Genomic DNA, 17,716 nt, shown 5'->3' with positions numbered 1-17,716 from the left:
ATCAAAGACAATATATAATCTTTTGCTAGAAAAAAGTGGGAAATGGATATAAGATAAGCAAGTAGCAGTCTCTCCTGCAGTAGATATTTTAAAACCAGTTACAACCCACTTGAATCAAAGTGTGGAATATGATATGTCAAGAAATTTGTAATGTTTTGAACAACCCACAATAAAAAATTAAAAAAAAAAAACCAGTTACAAAACATCATTACCAATTTTGTGAACAAAATATTCATTCATTATTCAAAAACACAGCAGAGTTCCTACTATTTGTAGGCACTGTTATAGAGACTAGAGTATAGCAGTAAAAGTGAATAAAATGGAAGAATTCCCTGCCCTTATTTATTTATTTATTTATTTCGGTATTGGGGATTGAACCCAGGGTACTCTACTACTAAGCTACACCCCCAGTCATTTTTTTACTCTTTATCTTGAGACAGGATCTCAATAAATTGCTGAGGCTGACCTCCAAACTACAATCCTCCTGCACTAGCCTCCTGAGTCTCTGGGATTACAGGCATGTGTCACTGTCCCCTGCTCTCAGTTATATTTCTACTTACAAACAACAGGCAGAAAAATTAAAAGATGTTTAAAAGACATTATTTCAAATAGCAGCAAAAAATTAATTACATTTCACACAAAGTAAACAAAGGAATAATTTTAAATATGTTCTATGAGACTAGTATAACCCTATTTCCAAAAGCAGACATTTAAAGAAATGAAAAATCAACATGTCAAAAGACAACAACACAGGTGAGTTTATCCCAGAATTATTTAATAGCAGAAATCAATAAATGTAATTTCCCACATTAATAAGGCAAATAGAAGATAATTTCCCAGACTTAATAAATATTAACTAAAAAATTTTAAACAGTATTCTAAATAGGGATCTCTAAAATAATTTCTTATAAAATTCAGAATGAGCTGGGTGTGGTGGTACACACCTGTAATCCCAGCTACTTGGGAGACTGAGGCAGAAGGATTGTGAGTTTAAGGCTACCTGGAAACTTAGTGAGACCCTATTTCAAAATAAAAAATAAATCTGGGGGCAGTGGCAACATCTGTAATCCAGCCACTCAGTAGGCTGACAAATCCACAGCCAACTTCAGAAATTTAGCAAGACACTATGGCAAAACCAATTTAAAAAGTCTGAGAGCATAGCTCAGTGATAAAGTGCCCCTGGGTTAAATCCTTAGTACCTCTAAATAGATAAATATATTATTTAACTAACTACATTTAATTAAGTAAATATAATTCAGAACAAGATCAAGATGCCCATCATCATCCCTTCTATTTGCTATGGTGTTGAAACCAGGGCATATCTAAGTAATAAAGCAAACTAGAAGCACAAAGATTGAAAAGAAATAATATTGCCAAGTGACCAGTACCCTGGCAGGGTAAGTTCCTGCTCAGGAGGTATGAGCTGCCTGAGAAATAAAAGGTCTGAAATAATTAGTAAGAAATAAAGCCAGAGCCAGAAATTAGATATAAAAAAGGGAGCCTCTAGGCTGGAGTTGTGGCTCAACGGTAGAGCACTCACTTAGTACTTGCGAGGCCCTGGGTTCGATCCTCAGCACCACATAAAAATAAATAAAATAAAGGTATTATGTCCAACTACAACGAAAAAATAAATATTAAGAACGGGGGGTGGGGGAACCTCTGGTAGGTCTTCCAGTCCTGACAGTAGCTAGAACTGAACAACTGAAAAAAGGTCCCAGTCTTTATTTAAGGGGGAATACCTCAAAGGCTGAGGTAAGGTTTCAGTGGGCAGAGTCTTAAATGCTTCCTTCTCAGTGTTGCAGGGGTTTTGCAGTAAACAGGGTGATTGGAATTTTGGCAGCCACACCCATTTCTGAGAGGCTGTGTGGCTCCAGAGGGTCACCATTCTGGTGCTGTGCTGAACTTGAGATGGAGCTAGGTAGGACGCCAAGAACCAGGCGTTCTCCCATCAGCAGGGTTGTTACCAGGAAGTTCCTGATACCAGGCAGTTCCTGATACCAGGCTTTCCTGCCTAATGGCTTCAACATTGTTTTAGTTGATGCACATGGCTCAGTTCACATATGGGTCATGGATAGCTTCTGGCAAAATAAGCCACCATTATTTAAAATACCCTTATTTTCTGTGATTATATACACAGAAAACCTCATAGTATCTATGGAAAAATATTAGGAATAATAGGTGAGATTAGCAAGCTGACTATGTTTAAGATCAAAGAACATAAATTAGTTGGATTTCTATACACTAGCAACAAAAAGCTAGGAAATATAATTTTAAAAAAATAATTTCTATAGAATCAAATAATATTAACTGCATAAGAATAAATTCAACAAAAATATGCAAAACCAGTAAAGGAAAATTTTAAATCTTTAAAGAAGTAATACAGAAGAGCTAAATAAGAAAGACATTATCATGCTCATAGTTTAAAAATTCTATTACTGTAAAAATGTCATCTTTCTTCTACTTATAAATTAAATGCTATTCCAATTAAATAGTAATAGTTTTATGTAAATGCCTAGAAATAGAATGTCATACTAAAATGTGTGTGAAAATGAAAACAACAAGAATCTTCAAGGATTAAAGGGGAAAATATTTGGGCTGGCTGTGGCTCAGCAGTAGCACACCTGCCTGGCATGTGTGAGGCACTGGGTTCGATCCTCAGCACCACATAAAAATAAAATAAAGATGTTATGTCCACTGAAAAACTGATAAATAAATATTTAAAAAATTATCTCTCTCTGTCTTCTCTTCCTCTCTTAAAAAAAAAGCTATGTTTGAGGGGAGTTGCTTTAACACACATCAAGATTTATTATAAAACTATAGTGATTAACACAATGTGATATTTATGCAAACACACATGATATAGAATACAGTCTATGAGAGCAACTAAGAACAGAGCAGGGAGGAAGAGCAGGAAGAAAAGATTAACATTAAACAGATACATGAGGTGGGATGGAAAGGGAGAGAAAGGGAAATTGCATGGTAATGGAGGGAGACCCTCATTTTTATACAAAATTACATATAAGAGATTGTGAGGGGAATGGGAAAATAAACAAGGAGAGAAATGAATTACAGTGGATGGGGTAGTGAGAGAAGATGGGAGGGGAGGGAGGGGGGATAGTAGAGGATAGTAAAGGTAGCAGAATACAACAGTTACTGATAGGGCATTATGTAAAAATGTGGATGTGTAACCGATGTGATTCTGCAATCTGTATTTGGGGTAAAATTGGGAGTTCATAACCAACTTGAATCTATTGTATGAAATATGATATGTCAATAGCTTTATAATGTTTTGAACAACCAATAAAAAAAATAAATTAAAAAAAATATCAAAACTATGAGGATCCTAATATTTACTGAGCACATAATTTAATATTTATGTTTAATTAATTTTTATGAAGCTTATGAATGCTTCCTAAATTCAGGTCAGTACACTTCAGAAAAATAGATTTTAGATGAACAATAAACTGGCATGTTTATTTTTCAACTATATAACGACCACCCTTTAAATCTATGTTCAATACTATCTACTGAAGTTATTTTCTTCTACTTCTATTGCATATTGAAGAGCATTGAAAATTGAAAATTTATTTTTCTATTGATGAATTAGCTGTACTGTTGGTTTATATTGCTGATCATTTTGTATAAAAATCACAGTTAGTCAAAAAAAAAAAGAATACAGTCTAGAAATATACAAATGAGGTCATATAAATAATGAGAAGTGACACTGCAAAGCGGTGGGGAATAAATAATCATTAAACAATATCAACATAACTGATTCTCCATGTGAAAATAAAAAAAGAAATTTGGCCCAGTCTCATACCATATAGATAAATTCATTCCAGGTAATAAGCAAATCAAAATGATAAAGCTTTGTTTTATTTTATTGTGGCAGCAGATAAATTATAAATTCAGTAGACATTTTCATGATCTCTAGATAGAAAAGTTTTAAATTTTTAAATTTTTTATTTTATAATAATGATTATTACTTTTAGTACCAGGGATTGAATTCAGGGGCACTCAACTACTGAGCCACAACCCAAGCCCTATTTTATATTTTAATTAGAGACAGGGTCTCACTGAGTTGCTTAGCACTTCACTAAATTGCTGAGTCTGGCTTTGAACTCTCAATCCACTGCCTTAGCCTCCCAAACTGGTGGGATTACAGGCGTGTACTACCACACCCAGCTGTTTGTTGTTGTTGTTTTTTTTTAATATATATTTAGTTGTAGATGGACCCAATACCTTTATTTTATTTATTTTTATGTGGTGCAAAGGATTGAATTCAGTGCCTCACACATGCTAAGCAAGCACTCTACCACTGAGCCACCACCTCAGCCTGAGAATTATGTTTTTCCTTCTTTGTTTTCATTTATTATTTCTTCCTAATTTATTATAACATAAAACTTGCCATATTAATAATTTTAAGTGTACCATTCAGTAAAATTAACATGCACAATGTTGTCTAACAATCCACTATTTACAAAATTTTTCATCACCACAAACAGAAACTCTGTAACCATATAGCAATAATCCCCCATTATTCTCCCCCTCTAACTTCTGGTAACCTCTAAAAGTTCATTCAGGTTATAGTATATATATTAGAACTTCATTCCTTTTAGTCACTCCTACAGTCCTACCCCAGCTCCACTAGTAATTGAACCCATGGACACTCTATCAATGAGTTTTGTTCCCAGCCCTCTTTTTAAAATTTTTTATTTTGAGAAGTTCTTGCTAAGTTGCCAAAGCTAGCCTCAAACTTGCAATCCTCCTGCTGCGAGAAATCTCAAAGATAAGGTGGTTTGAAAATAAAATTAAAGTATTAATATATTTTGGAAGAAATATATTAGTTTCCACATTAACATATTAATGCATATCTTATAGTCTCTTTTCTGAATTCTCTAGGTTGGCGGGATGTTCTTCCTTATGGTGAATTTTGGTAGTTTATGAATTGTTAGGGTAAATCTGATTGTGACATGGGTTTTGGAGTAAAACCATCTTAAGTTCAGATCGAAAGTTCTTGGCTTCCTAGATATATGATTGGATGAAGTATTGAAGCTTTCTGAGTTTATTTTATTTATTTATTTGGTACCAGAGTTTGAACTCAGGGGTACTCAACCCAGCCCTATTTTGTATCTTATTTAGAGACAGGGTCTCACTGAGTTGCTTAGTGCCTCTCTAAGTTGCTGAGGCTGGCTTTGAACTTGCGATCTTCCTGCCTCAGCCTCCCAAGCCGCTGAGATTACAGGCATGCGCCACTGCACCTGGCTTCTGAGTTCATTTTCTTTTCCATAAAATTGAGAAAATTATATCTAGGATGGTTATGAAGATTAACTGACACATATAAAGTACCTGGATCTCAATAAATATTATCTATTATAATTTTTTGGACCTCAGTAAATCTATATTAAGTGAAGAACATTTTTATTTTCTAGCATTGTTGAGAGTTTTAAAGTTGTATAGCTTGGGGAAGGGCAGGCAAGTTACAAACAAAGTCTATGCTGTTAGGTCACAGGTCTTAGGTAATTCTATTTTATGGGCTTTGTAAAACACTATGGCTTATATCGTAAGTTCCATGTACTTACTGAAAAAATAAAGGATTAAACTTATTGTCATTCACTGTACATTTAATTTTATGTCTATGACCAAAGTCTACGTATTATTTCATTGGTTAAATTTCCTTAGTTACTCTAGCTTTGCAATAATTCTGCTTACAATAAAAGGCCATAAAACATTTGTTTTCAAGTGAAAATGACAGAAACGCACTGAGTCACTTGTTATGAAAGAGGAAGATTTTTGAATTTTAAATGTTTGTAGCTGAGATAATCTCAAATATAAAAATTACTCAACTGAGTATCAGAAAACTACCTCCAAGTGATTATGTTTATATAATCTCAACTCCAGTTATCAGACATATAATTTAAACATGTCACTTGTTTCAATCAATGTCTTCAGCTATAAAATAGGAAAATAATACTTAGATGTGGCTTCATAGAAATCTTGTGAAAAGTTAAGCAATACGTGAATATTCTTTGAAATAAAGTGAATAAAAAAACCTACCTAGGGCTGGGGTTGTAGCTCAGAGGTAGAGTGCTTGCCTTGAGGCCCTGGGTTCAATTTTCAGCACCATGTAAAAATAAATAAATAAAAATAAAGATATTGTGTACATCTACAACACACACACACACAGGAAAAAACCTACCTACATAATGAAGGAAATATGAATCTCAAATGAGATATAGTATCTATAATGGGTTTTCATGCAAATTATACAATGTGTTGCAAAGTATTACTACTATTATAAGGCATGAATTAAATAAAATAGTATCTTAAGGAAGACATATGTAGAAAATTATGGCAGTTAATTTTTATAATGCTTATAATAACAGCACAAATTATTACTATGTAAATAAATGAATTCTAATATATCTAGATTTTAGTAAAGACACACATATATTAATCTATGAAAGTAAGTGCAAAATGTTTTGTTATATCAACATACCAGTAATGATTTCAGTATTTTTCTCTGTAATATAAAGCTAAATTATATTTTTTTAAAAATCAGCAATGTATTTTCATTAAACTTATCACTTTGAAAAAATTATTATTTTTTACTTCCCATTGAGATAAAAAAGATTTCCTTGAAAAGATAACAATCTGTTTTCTCTCATTCTAGGAAGCTGGCAAACTCAGAAACAAAGAGTAACTTTCAGGGATAATGATGGTTAGTTTCATTAATCATCAAAATATTCTTTTGACTCAGACACTGAACAAAAAACAGTCACAAAATTAGTAATATTTCTGAATTTTATTTTTGTTAATGTACTTGAACAGATATTCATCTGTACATATAAATCATATTATATATTTAGAGGCAAAATGATTCTCAGATTTTTTTGCAATTGCTCTATAATCCCTTAGGGGTCTCATTAATAGGTAGGAAAATACTGATATATATAATTAGCAAATACAAATAGGAAAGAAGTTAAATCTCAGTACACGGTGAAAGTTCAAAGCAATGTTTATATTGTATCTTAAAATGCTGAATGTATTTTTCTGAATTACTTTTTTTTATTAAAGATTTATTTTTTTTTGGTGAGACACAATAACTTTATTTATTTATTTTTATGTGGTGCTGAGGATCAAACCCAGGGCCTCGCGCATGCCAGACGAGCACTCTGTCGCTGAGCCACAACCCCAGCCCTGAATTACATTTTTGAAGTCTTTTTAATTTTTTTTTTTTTTTTTAACAGGGTCTGATTATGTTGCCCAGGCTGGCCCTGGAAGCTTGGGCTCAAGTGATCCTCCTGCTTCAACCTCCCTAGTCCTGGGATTACAAGTGTGTGCCATTGAACCTGGCTTTAATTTCTCATTTATAAAAACAGTAATTTTATTCTTAGGATTGTTATAAAGATGATTATATAAAAACAACAATGCATACTCATACTATGTACTAAATATTCAATAAATGTCAGTTCCTTTTCATTTATGCCCCTTGCATTCTGAAAACTGCCATGACCAAATAGAAATAGAATCTGTAAAATTCATGTATTGAGAAATTTAATGATACAGAAAACAGGGAGGGAACTCCCTAGCTTTGAAATCTGAATCACACCTACTTTTGTGAAAAATCTGTCTCATTTAATAGCTTTGTCATTGGTCTGCTTCAGTTTCTATTCATAAATGTCCATGTCATGAGCAGTATTATTAATATGGGGATTCATTTGGATAACTTCCACAAATTATGGGCTCCACAGAACCAAGACATTTCAGTAAACTGTTAGATCCTGAAGTGGAGGGGAACTTAGATCATTCATCCTCACTCCCTCAGGTTGCAGATGAAGAAATAGAGAGACATAGAAGTGAAGTGATTCTCTCAAGATTACTCAACCAAGTGGCTCCACTAGTTCTCTGCTTCTTCTAATTCTTAACAGCAATGTCGTCACATATGTCACAAACTACTTACCCTATCAGCATATATTGCTGCATTTTCTATAAAATATACTAGTTGAAGAGTATAGACAAAACTTGATGCAAAACTGTTTATAATTTGATGCAAAAAGTTTTAGGAGGAATCAGATAAAATCAATATACAGTTAGCCAGGAGTGGTGACAGTTGCCTATAATCCCAGCAGTTGCCTATAATCAGGTAGGATTGGGAGTTCGAGGCCAGCCTCAGAAATTTAGTGAGATCCTGTCTCAAAATAAGATTATAAAAAGGGCTGGAGATGGAGCTCAGTGGAGAGTGCCCCATTCAATTTCCAGTACTATATAAAAAATAATAATATCCAACTATATTCAATCCATAGTAATTTTAACCATCTCTTCTTCCTTTATATTTTTTAAAGTGTAAATGAGTAAAGCTCTAGCTTCTGTGCTTACTACTACAGAGTTAAAATCTATGGAACTGTAAACTCCAATGTAATTAAAAATTAACATGACCTCAGTGTTTCCAAGGAAATAAGAAGACCACATGAATAAAGAATTACTATTATACAACTGATATAGAAGTCTGTTACTTTGAAAACCACACATTGTTTTATAGATAGTAGGAGCTAGATGCCTTTATTTTGCCTTGTTTTTCCTTCATTTTTTGGTTAAATTATTTTCTTGTGCTGGGGATCAAACCAAGGGCCTTGTGCATGATAGGTAAGCACTCTATTACTGAGTTATATCTCCAAGTTCCTGGCTAAATTCTTCTTAAAGTTCCAAATACACCCTTATATTTGATGAATATAATTTCAATCTCAAAAATTCAAATGTTAATGAAACCTGGAAAGAGAGGATAGATCTCCTTAAGACAGATAGTATATTTATATGTTTTGATCATCACTTTAAAGCCAGAATTTATGCTGCCATTTGACCCCATCTTAGGTAAAAGCAAAATAAGTGAAATAGTTTAAGAGTTTATTCAATTTCAAAGTTGAATGACAAGAGAAAGGTTCAAAAATTGATAATTTAAGGTAAGTAATTAAATTAAAAAGACTGAAGAGTATAAAGACATTTTTGAAATAGTTTATGTTCAAGGCTAGAGATCTGATACCTTTACTTGCAGGGGAGTGTGATATATGTAGTGTATAAGAGGCATTTAGAACTACATTAGGTCATAATACCTCTTGGAGATCCCATTTATAATATACTGAACATATATTTGTTGACTAAGGGATTGAAGAGATTTCTTTAATTAGCAACAGTCTTTTTTTTAATATTTATTTTTTAAGGTGTAGATGGAAACAACACAATGCCTTTATTTTTATGTGGTGCTGAGGATAGAACCCCGGTCCTGCCCGTGCTAGGCGAGTGCTCTACTGTTGAGCCACAATCCCAGCCCCTGCAACAATCTATTTTTAAAAAATGTTTTTAGTTGAAGATGAACACAATGCCTTTATTTTATTTAGTTTTGTTTATGTGGTTCAGGGGATTGAACCCAGTACCTCATGCATGCTAGGCCACTGAGCCACAATCCTAACCCACAACCAGTCTTATTTTGAGGTCCTTATTGCCACTATATCCCCCCACAGATTCTAAAGTGAACTCAATTGACCAAGTTTGAGCCATTCCTGGTGGGTTTTTTCCTTTTTCTTTTTTTTTTTTTCCTAATGGAGTGTTTGTTTTGTTTTGGTACTGGGGATTGAAATCATGGGTGCTTTGCCACTAAGCTATATTTCCAGTTCTTTCTGTTGTTTGAGACAGGGTCTTCTGAAATCTGTTAAGGCCTTGCTAAATTGCTGAGGCTGGCCTGGAATTTGAGATCCTCTCATCTCAGCCTCTAGATTGGCTGGGATTATAGACCTGCCAGGCACATTCCTGGTGTTTAACTTCTGAGTCAGTCTTTCTTCACTAATTGATGTAAATGTTGGAGGATTAGATATTGAGCATACTTCTTTTCTTTATCTGCATTTTATTTTCAGGTAAACTCTCTGATCTCTAGTTTTAAATACCATCCATATGTTAATAATCTATAAACATGTTTATCTACAATTCTGACCTCTAGGTTTGTATTTCTAAGGTCCTACTGAACATTTCCATTTGGAAGTCAAATGAGCCAATTTCAAAAAGAATTCTTGTTTTTCCTCTTCTAAATCAATTCTCCCATGAATATTCTTTGGTGATGGAAAAACTAGAACTGATTATAAAATAAAATTATAGAACTTTATGATGAAGAACCAATGCCTGGGGAAAGGGTTCAATCTCCTCCCCTTCTGTCAATCTTTCTTCAGGAAACCTAATTAACCTTGGGTCCCTACCTATTGGATTGTAAATAGCTGTCTCTAGGAGTCTACTTCCTCTTAAAATAATAAACACCCTTGTACCAGGTTTTCAAGGCCAGAGATTCAACAGATGCCTGTTAAAACAGTTGTTCCTTCTTACACTTTGTAACTTTCTGAACTCTGTAGGAATGTACCTACATCACTTAATTGCTAGTATAAACTGTAGATTACCATGCCAATTAACTACTGTCTAAACTATAAACTCACAGGCTTAGTTCTTAGAAATATAGCTCATAGGGAGGTAAACTCAAGTCATTTTGAGTTACTGCTGCCTGTGGTAAAGGCCAGGTAATAACACTTATAAGTCTTTTACTATCTTTGTTTTGCACTTGTGAACTACTTACTGTAAAATTTCTGTAAATGGTCCTTGGTCATATAGGTCAAGAATTCTAACCCACTAATGTTACAATGGGTAAGGAATGATGTCAAATTTCCTATAAAGAGCTCCCTGTAACCTCAGCTCAGGGCCCAGAATTTCAGCCAACTAGCTCATCTGGGTCCGCTGACAAAATAAGCCTGAGTTCTCCAACCCTCCAAGGGATACCTGGTCTCTTGTGGAGTGCGTTTTCTGTAACACTTCAATTCAGTAAATTCACTACCATCCTGTGCAGTTGCTCAAGGCTAAAACCCTGAAGCCTTTCTTCCTTCTTCTCCTTCCTTCACTTCACCCTAACCTCAAAAGCTCCAATCAGCAAGTTTGGATAATTCTTTCAACAAAATAGACTCCAAATTTGTCCATTTTTCTTTGCCTGCTTTTTTCACTCTAGTTGCAACATAAGCTCTCATCTGTGCAACTTCAATAACCTCCTAATCAGTCTCCTCATTTTCATTCATGTCCTTCTACAATACATTCTCCTACAACGTATAACCCAGGCATACTACTTCCCCATGCAAAAACCCCTATGGTATTACTTCTGCATTTAAAAACCTTTATGTGCTTTGGTGTACTTAAAATGAAATTGGCCCTATGATTAGCATGAATCCAAGCCCTTTGGTCCTTCTCTAACTTCATTTCATGCCAGTTTCTCTTATTGATCTCTAAGCTTATGTCACTTTGGCTTTCCATAACCTGTACAGAAAACTGAAGTTTTTGTTTATTACCTTCACAGATCTAAGCAGTATCCCTGAGGGTAAAGGGCATAGCTTCTGTAGAGCACCATGGTAGATCCAGAGAACAGCTGGGGCCATGTTTCAATTAGTTTGTACAGTAAGAGCTTTGAGTGATTTATTTTCACAACTGCTACAGCCCACCTCTTGCACTGAAGTACTTTGTATCTTCCTACAGGTTCAAGGTGCAGCTCCTGCATGGCTTCTGTGAACCTCTTTTCTTAGAGGCAAACTCAAAAGGGCCCTCTTTCGCTGAAGTGGATCTTGGGTTTGCAAGTGGTAAAAGTGTTCTTTTTCCACCAGCTATTCTAGTTTCCCTCACCCTATATCAGCTCATCAGGCCTTTGTAGTTTATTGGTGATGTGTGACCCAAATTTTAATTCATGAATGATCTAAATAATCATATTATTTTCAGGACAACATGGTTGTCATGTGTTCATTCACATTTACAATGGAATATGGGGATAACAAACGGTGGCCAAATGGATGATCTGAGTTCCACATGTAGTTCTCCTGCCCTTCTGCTTCCCCCTGATGAGCATCCACTATCAGTGTCAGAATGTTGATGTTTTTTTCACCTTCTGGTCCCTGGACATTAGGGCTCGAAAGTGCACTGAAGCAGCCATGTTGTAGTTCAATAAAAACTTTGGGTTTCCCCTGTCCAAAGTGTGCTCCCTTTGGGAAACAGGACTTCTACCCTGAAGATCCCAAAGCGAAAAGGATGGGAAGCACAAAATCTCCTAATGTTATCTCTAGGAATGATGAGGACACTCCTAGTTTTGCACTTTGGATCCTGGGCCCCTCTATTCCTTCCATTGGGAACACAGAACCTTACAAAGGTCTCTGATTTAATGAACATACTACATCTTTTAAGGATAGTACTGATCCTCTCAGAGCATTGTCTCTGAATTAACATTGCAGCCCTGCCCTTAGAAAGCCATTCTAGTATTCTATTGACTTATCATGTTAATAAAGTACAACAATTTATTTAAGAAACAAACCAAGGATGGGGGCTTGCTTAGCAAATGCAAGGCCCTGATTCAATCAATCCCTGATATTCCCCAAATATCAATAATTTTGCATAAATATTCCCCTCTCACTCCCTCATTAATTATACTGAAAATACTCTTTGTTGTTCCCTTTAACAAAAGTGATCAACTTTTTACCCCAGGCAAAACTAGAAGATAGAAAACCAGGAAATGTTTATTTAAGTATGTCTTTCATATTATCTTCATAAATTTTATAGAGTTTATATATGCTACAAACTGCAAACACATTTTTACCTCCTGAAAATTAATATTTATCTCTAAATGTATAAGAATAATAGTAAAACAAAATTGTTTAGTGACTAGTATTTTGTCTCTGATTTTTTTTCTTTAGATTTTCTCTACATATACAAATATTATATATCAATTAACTCTATTTAACATTTGTCTCAGGTCTTTAAGCTACAGACCTAGAAATGATAATTTCAGTTAAATATAAAGTTAAGAATTTTATTATGAAAATATCATAAGATTATAATTTTTAAAATATACCCATTGTTATAATTTTAGTTAGGCCTAAATTTTTGTAGTAGAAAGAGTGATAATACTAAAACCTGTTTGTCCCATAAAGCCAATGCAAGAAATAAAGAAAGTTTAATTTATGAGACAATCAACCTTCTTACATAAACTATTCAGAATATTGAGTTACATTAATTTTATATATAAAAGTCAGAAAGAGCATTGCTTTTAAACTCTTTAAATCAATATGATTAACTCATTCTAATTTGTCTAGTAATTCATCTATTTATCAGGAATATTTTATAAACATTTTCTACATAATAAACTTTAAAGGGCTGGGGTTGTGGCTCAGAGGTAGAGCACTTGCCTACCATGTGTGAGGCACTGGGTTCAAACCTCAGCACTGCATAAAAAAATAAAATAAAGATATTGTGTCCACCTATATAACTAAAAAATAAAAATAAAATTAAAAAAGCAATTTTAAAAAAACATAAAGCAGTTTAATGATTTTTCTTTTCTTCAGTAGATATTCCTAAAGACATGATGACAGAATAACTGTTTTCATCAGTTAGTCTTTTAAAAAAATTTTATTAGTTATTGATAGACCTTTATTTATTTGCTTATATATGGTGCTGAGAATCGAACCCAGTGCTTCACACATGATAGCAAGTGAAGCCACTGAGCCACAACCCCAGCCCCTCATCAGTTAGTCTTTAAAGCTTCTGAAGGGAGAAGAAAAGGGAAGAGAAACAGAAGGAAAAAAATGAGAGTGAAACAAGTTAAGTCACTATAAATAATTATCTATATTAAGAAAAGTGGAAAGTTAAGATGGAGGAAAACCTATATTAAGTGCATGTGTGCACACACACACAAAACAGTCAATACAACTAGTTTAAACATTAATCCAGACCCTTGACAATTTGATTTGTATGATTTAAAAGTAAAATTACTAATATTTGAAGTATGGAAATGAGAGGGGAAAGCATCTTTTATGTTAGAGAAAGTGTTCTTTCTTTTTTAAATCAACAAGATCAGCTCCTCGTGAAGTATTTTCCAAGGAAGGGGAAGAAAACATATAATGGGATAGAAAGTAATGGTGGAATGCAGGATGGGAAATGGAATAGAAGGATAAGGAACATTATGTTCAAATTTTGATTTGGAGGGATCTAAAAGAGATAGTTTTAATATTTCACATTTTTCTCTTCTCTTGGCCAAGAAATCTTTCAGAGATAATTTCATAATCTAAATTTATTATGGAAATTTCCTCTTGCCTAAAATGTAGACAACTGGATGCTTAAGATTTTGATTCCTTTTTGCTCCAAATTGTCTCCTAAGAGTTCATACTAAAATTTCCCCAAAGTAACCATTTTAATTCAAAATACTTATGTCATCTAAAAAGTTAAGAATGTACATTTTGATTCTAGTATAAATACATATGAGATATGAGTTCAGTCCAGAGAAGTACAGACCTACCCTGAAGACAAACCCATTAGTCTGGCAATAGTCAGTCAAATTGAGTATGTTGGATCTTGGGGAATCCTTCCCACCATGAAACTAGAGTTTCAAGGGCAAAATAAAACAAGGGCAAGCAAAGTTCTGATAAGATTTTATGTATGACCTTAGACAAAAGTTTGTACAAAGGATGTCACTTTAAAGAGAAAATTATCTGAAAATCTAAGCCTACAATCATCCTTAATTCTATGTAAAATGAAGAAATAAGAACAAGATAAATTGGCTTATATATTTGAACATCTGAATTTAATTTGGATTTGACTCAGAATTCTATGAAACTGACAGAGATGACCATCTTTCCTTGCTTTCTTTACCTCCCAAGGACTGGTCATTTATGTTTTTGTTAGTCTAGAATGAAAATCAGTAACTCCTCTGTTGTTCAACTGTGAACTCTCCTCCTCAGGCCAGCTGAGATTATTCAGTAGAAATAAAAATTATGGGACAATATTATATGGATAGTTAATACATAATATTTATGTTGTGTTAATGTGTAATATTTATTGATCACTTTCTGCAATTAAAACCCATGCTTTGGGATGGTGTGGTGGTGCAGGCCTGTAATCCCAGTGGCTCAGGAGGCTGAGGTAGGAGGATCAAGAGTTCAAAGTCAGACTCAGCAACAGCAAGGTGCTAAGCAACTCAGTGAGACTCTGTCCCTAAATAAAATACAAAATAGGACTGGGGATGTGGTCCAGTGGTCAAGTGAGTTCAATCCCCAGTACCCTCTTCCCCACAAAAAAAGGTAAAATAGTACTACTGTCAGTAATAATACAGATTTCTATCAAAATTAAACTTTTTCAAAATTAAAATCCAGCTAATCACTGGATTTTAAGACAGTGGTTTTTTTTTTTTAATTGTATATATATGTATTTTTTTTTTTTTTAGGAGGATACTGGGGATTGAACTCAGGGCCACATCCCAGCCCTATTTTGTATTTTATTTAGAGACAGGGTCTCACTGAGTTGCAGAGCACCTTGCTGTTGCTGAGGCTAGCTTTGAACTCTCGATCCTCCTGCTTCAACCTCCGGAGCTGCTAGGATAACAGGCATGCACCACCACACCCAGCTTATTGTATATATTTAAAATATACAACATGATGTTTTTATATGCTTATCTTGATATACATATAGATAGTCAAGTCACAGTCAAGGAAAATAACATGGCATCATCTAATACCTTTCTTTTTCTTCTTTCTCTTTGTGATAGAATATCTAAATCTATCCTTTTCGCAAATTAACAAAAGAATATAATAATATTAACTAGTCCTCATATTCATTAGATCTCTCAACTTATTCATCCCACATTAACTTCAATTTTGTACCCATTGATCTACATTTTCTCATTCCCTCCCCATACCCGCTACCTTTTTACTGTTTTTATGTAGAGGAAAGGGTTTTTTATTCCTAGGTAGTACTCATTAATGAAAAATTTGAAGTGTTCAGTGAAAAATAAGAAATAAGAGCTCAAACCCAATATGAACTTACCTTATTGTCACCGGAGAGACCCTGTGCAGGAGATTCAAATAACTTTAGAATAAAAACAGTTTCCAAATGGAGTGCTTAGGATGTCTTGATCAGAATTTGATGGGATCTACAAGATCATCAAATGCTGGCTTCTTTAAAATATTTTGGAAAAAACCTGTTTTCATAAAGCAACCTGTTGATTTTTTTTTGCCTTTTGCAGTGAGAGAAAAATATTACCTTGATGGTCTTAGTGGTGTCTCACAGCTGTTAGAGGCACAATATTTACAAGTTTTTTTCTACCTTTGGACTAATTTTTGTTTGAAAGCAGGGGACATGATTGAGGTTAAGCAAAGGTTTTTGTTTTGTTTTGTTTTGTTTTTTCCCTCCAGTACTAGGAATTGAAGCTGGGAGATACTTTACCACTGAGCTACATCCCTAAACCCCCCCTTTTTTTTGGAGATGTTTTTGCTAAATTGCTCAGGCTGATCCCAAAGTTGTAACCCTCCTGAGAAGCTGGGATTACAGTCGGTGTGCCACCATACCAGGCTGGGCCAAGTTTTTAACATTATAGTTTAGGATGGGACAGAGGGCAGTGAGAGTTTGAAAATAAATCTTTCAAAGTTTTCTACCTTCTTAGAGAAATCATCAGCCATTCCCTCCACAATATCCTATACTTCTGCCAACCTGTACTGTTCACCAGCTTGGAACTTCCTTTTTAAAACATATTTTCCTGGGCTGGGGATGTGGCTCAAGTGGTAGCGCGCTTGCCTGGGATGCGAGGGGCGCTAGGCTCGATCCTCAGCACCACATAAAAATAAAATAAAGATGTTATGTCCACCAAAAACTAAAAAATAAATGAAAAAAATATTTTCCTTTGTTTGGATCGATAGTTCTTATCACACTATAATTAGATGACTGTATAACTGTCTGCCCCTATAGTGTGAGTCCCCATGGGTAGAATTAGGTCTTACTAATCTTTCTATAGCCAGCATGTATAACAATATCTAGTTCTTAGTAAACCCTCAGTTACTGTTAATCTTGATTAGAGAAAAACATACAAAGATGGTGACTAATCTTATTTTCAATTTATGAACATAAACCTCAAATAAGCCTAGTATTAATATACTTCCCTATCCATTCTCCTACTTTTCTAGACATCTTCTTTTTAAAGTATTTTTTAGTTGTAGATGGACACAATACCTTTATTTACTTTTATTCACTTATATGTGATGCTGAGGATCAAACCCAGTGCCTCACACAAGTCAGGCACCTGCTCTACCACTGAACCACAACACTAGCCCTTCTTCTAGACATCTTATACCTTCTCTTTTCTCCTCAATCTCACATGACCTCTCCCGCCTTGCAACCATATTCATTTTTTAAAAAAATTTTTGGTTGTAGATGGACACAATACCTTTATTTTATTTATTTATTTTTATGTGGTGCTGTGGATCAAACCAAAAGCCTCACACATGCTAGGCAAGAGCTCCATCACTGAGCCACAACTGCAGCCCCCTGTACATTCACCTTTACCTAAGGACATTCCTTCTTATTTTCCTAAGAAAACTGAAGCAATCAGAAGAGAAGTGTCACAAGCTTCACCTTTTATCTTGCATCTTTAATCATGTAATTTTCCTTGTCATCTATCCACAGATGAAGAATCAATAGGCCTAACTTTATTTGGGAACTAGATTCTTCCCCTTTTATCTATATTAAAAATTTCTTGGGCAATTATCTCCCCTCAACAAACTTCCCATCTTCTTTAGGTTTCTTTTCATTTGTTTTCTATAAAGTCACTTGAAAATCTTAAAAGTGAATAGCCATTCATTCAAAAATATTTTCTAAACATCCACCACTGTGA

Source organism: Marmota monax, unplaced genomic scaffold (genome assembly GCF_021218885.2).
Source record: "Marmota monax isolate L192 unplaced genomic scaffold, Marmota_monax_Labrador192_F-V1.1 WCK01_AAM20220418_F8-fsc00095, whole genome shotgun sequence".
Lineage (NCBI taxonomy): Eukaryota > Metazoa > Chordata > Mammalia > Rodentia > Sciuridae > Marmota > Marmota monax.
Note: the sequence above shows the minus strand (reverse complement) of the source record.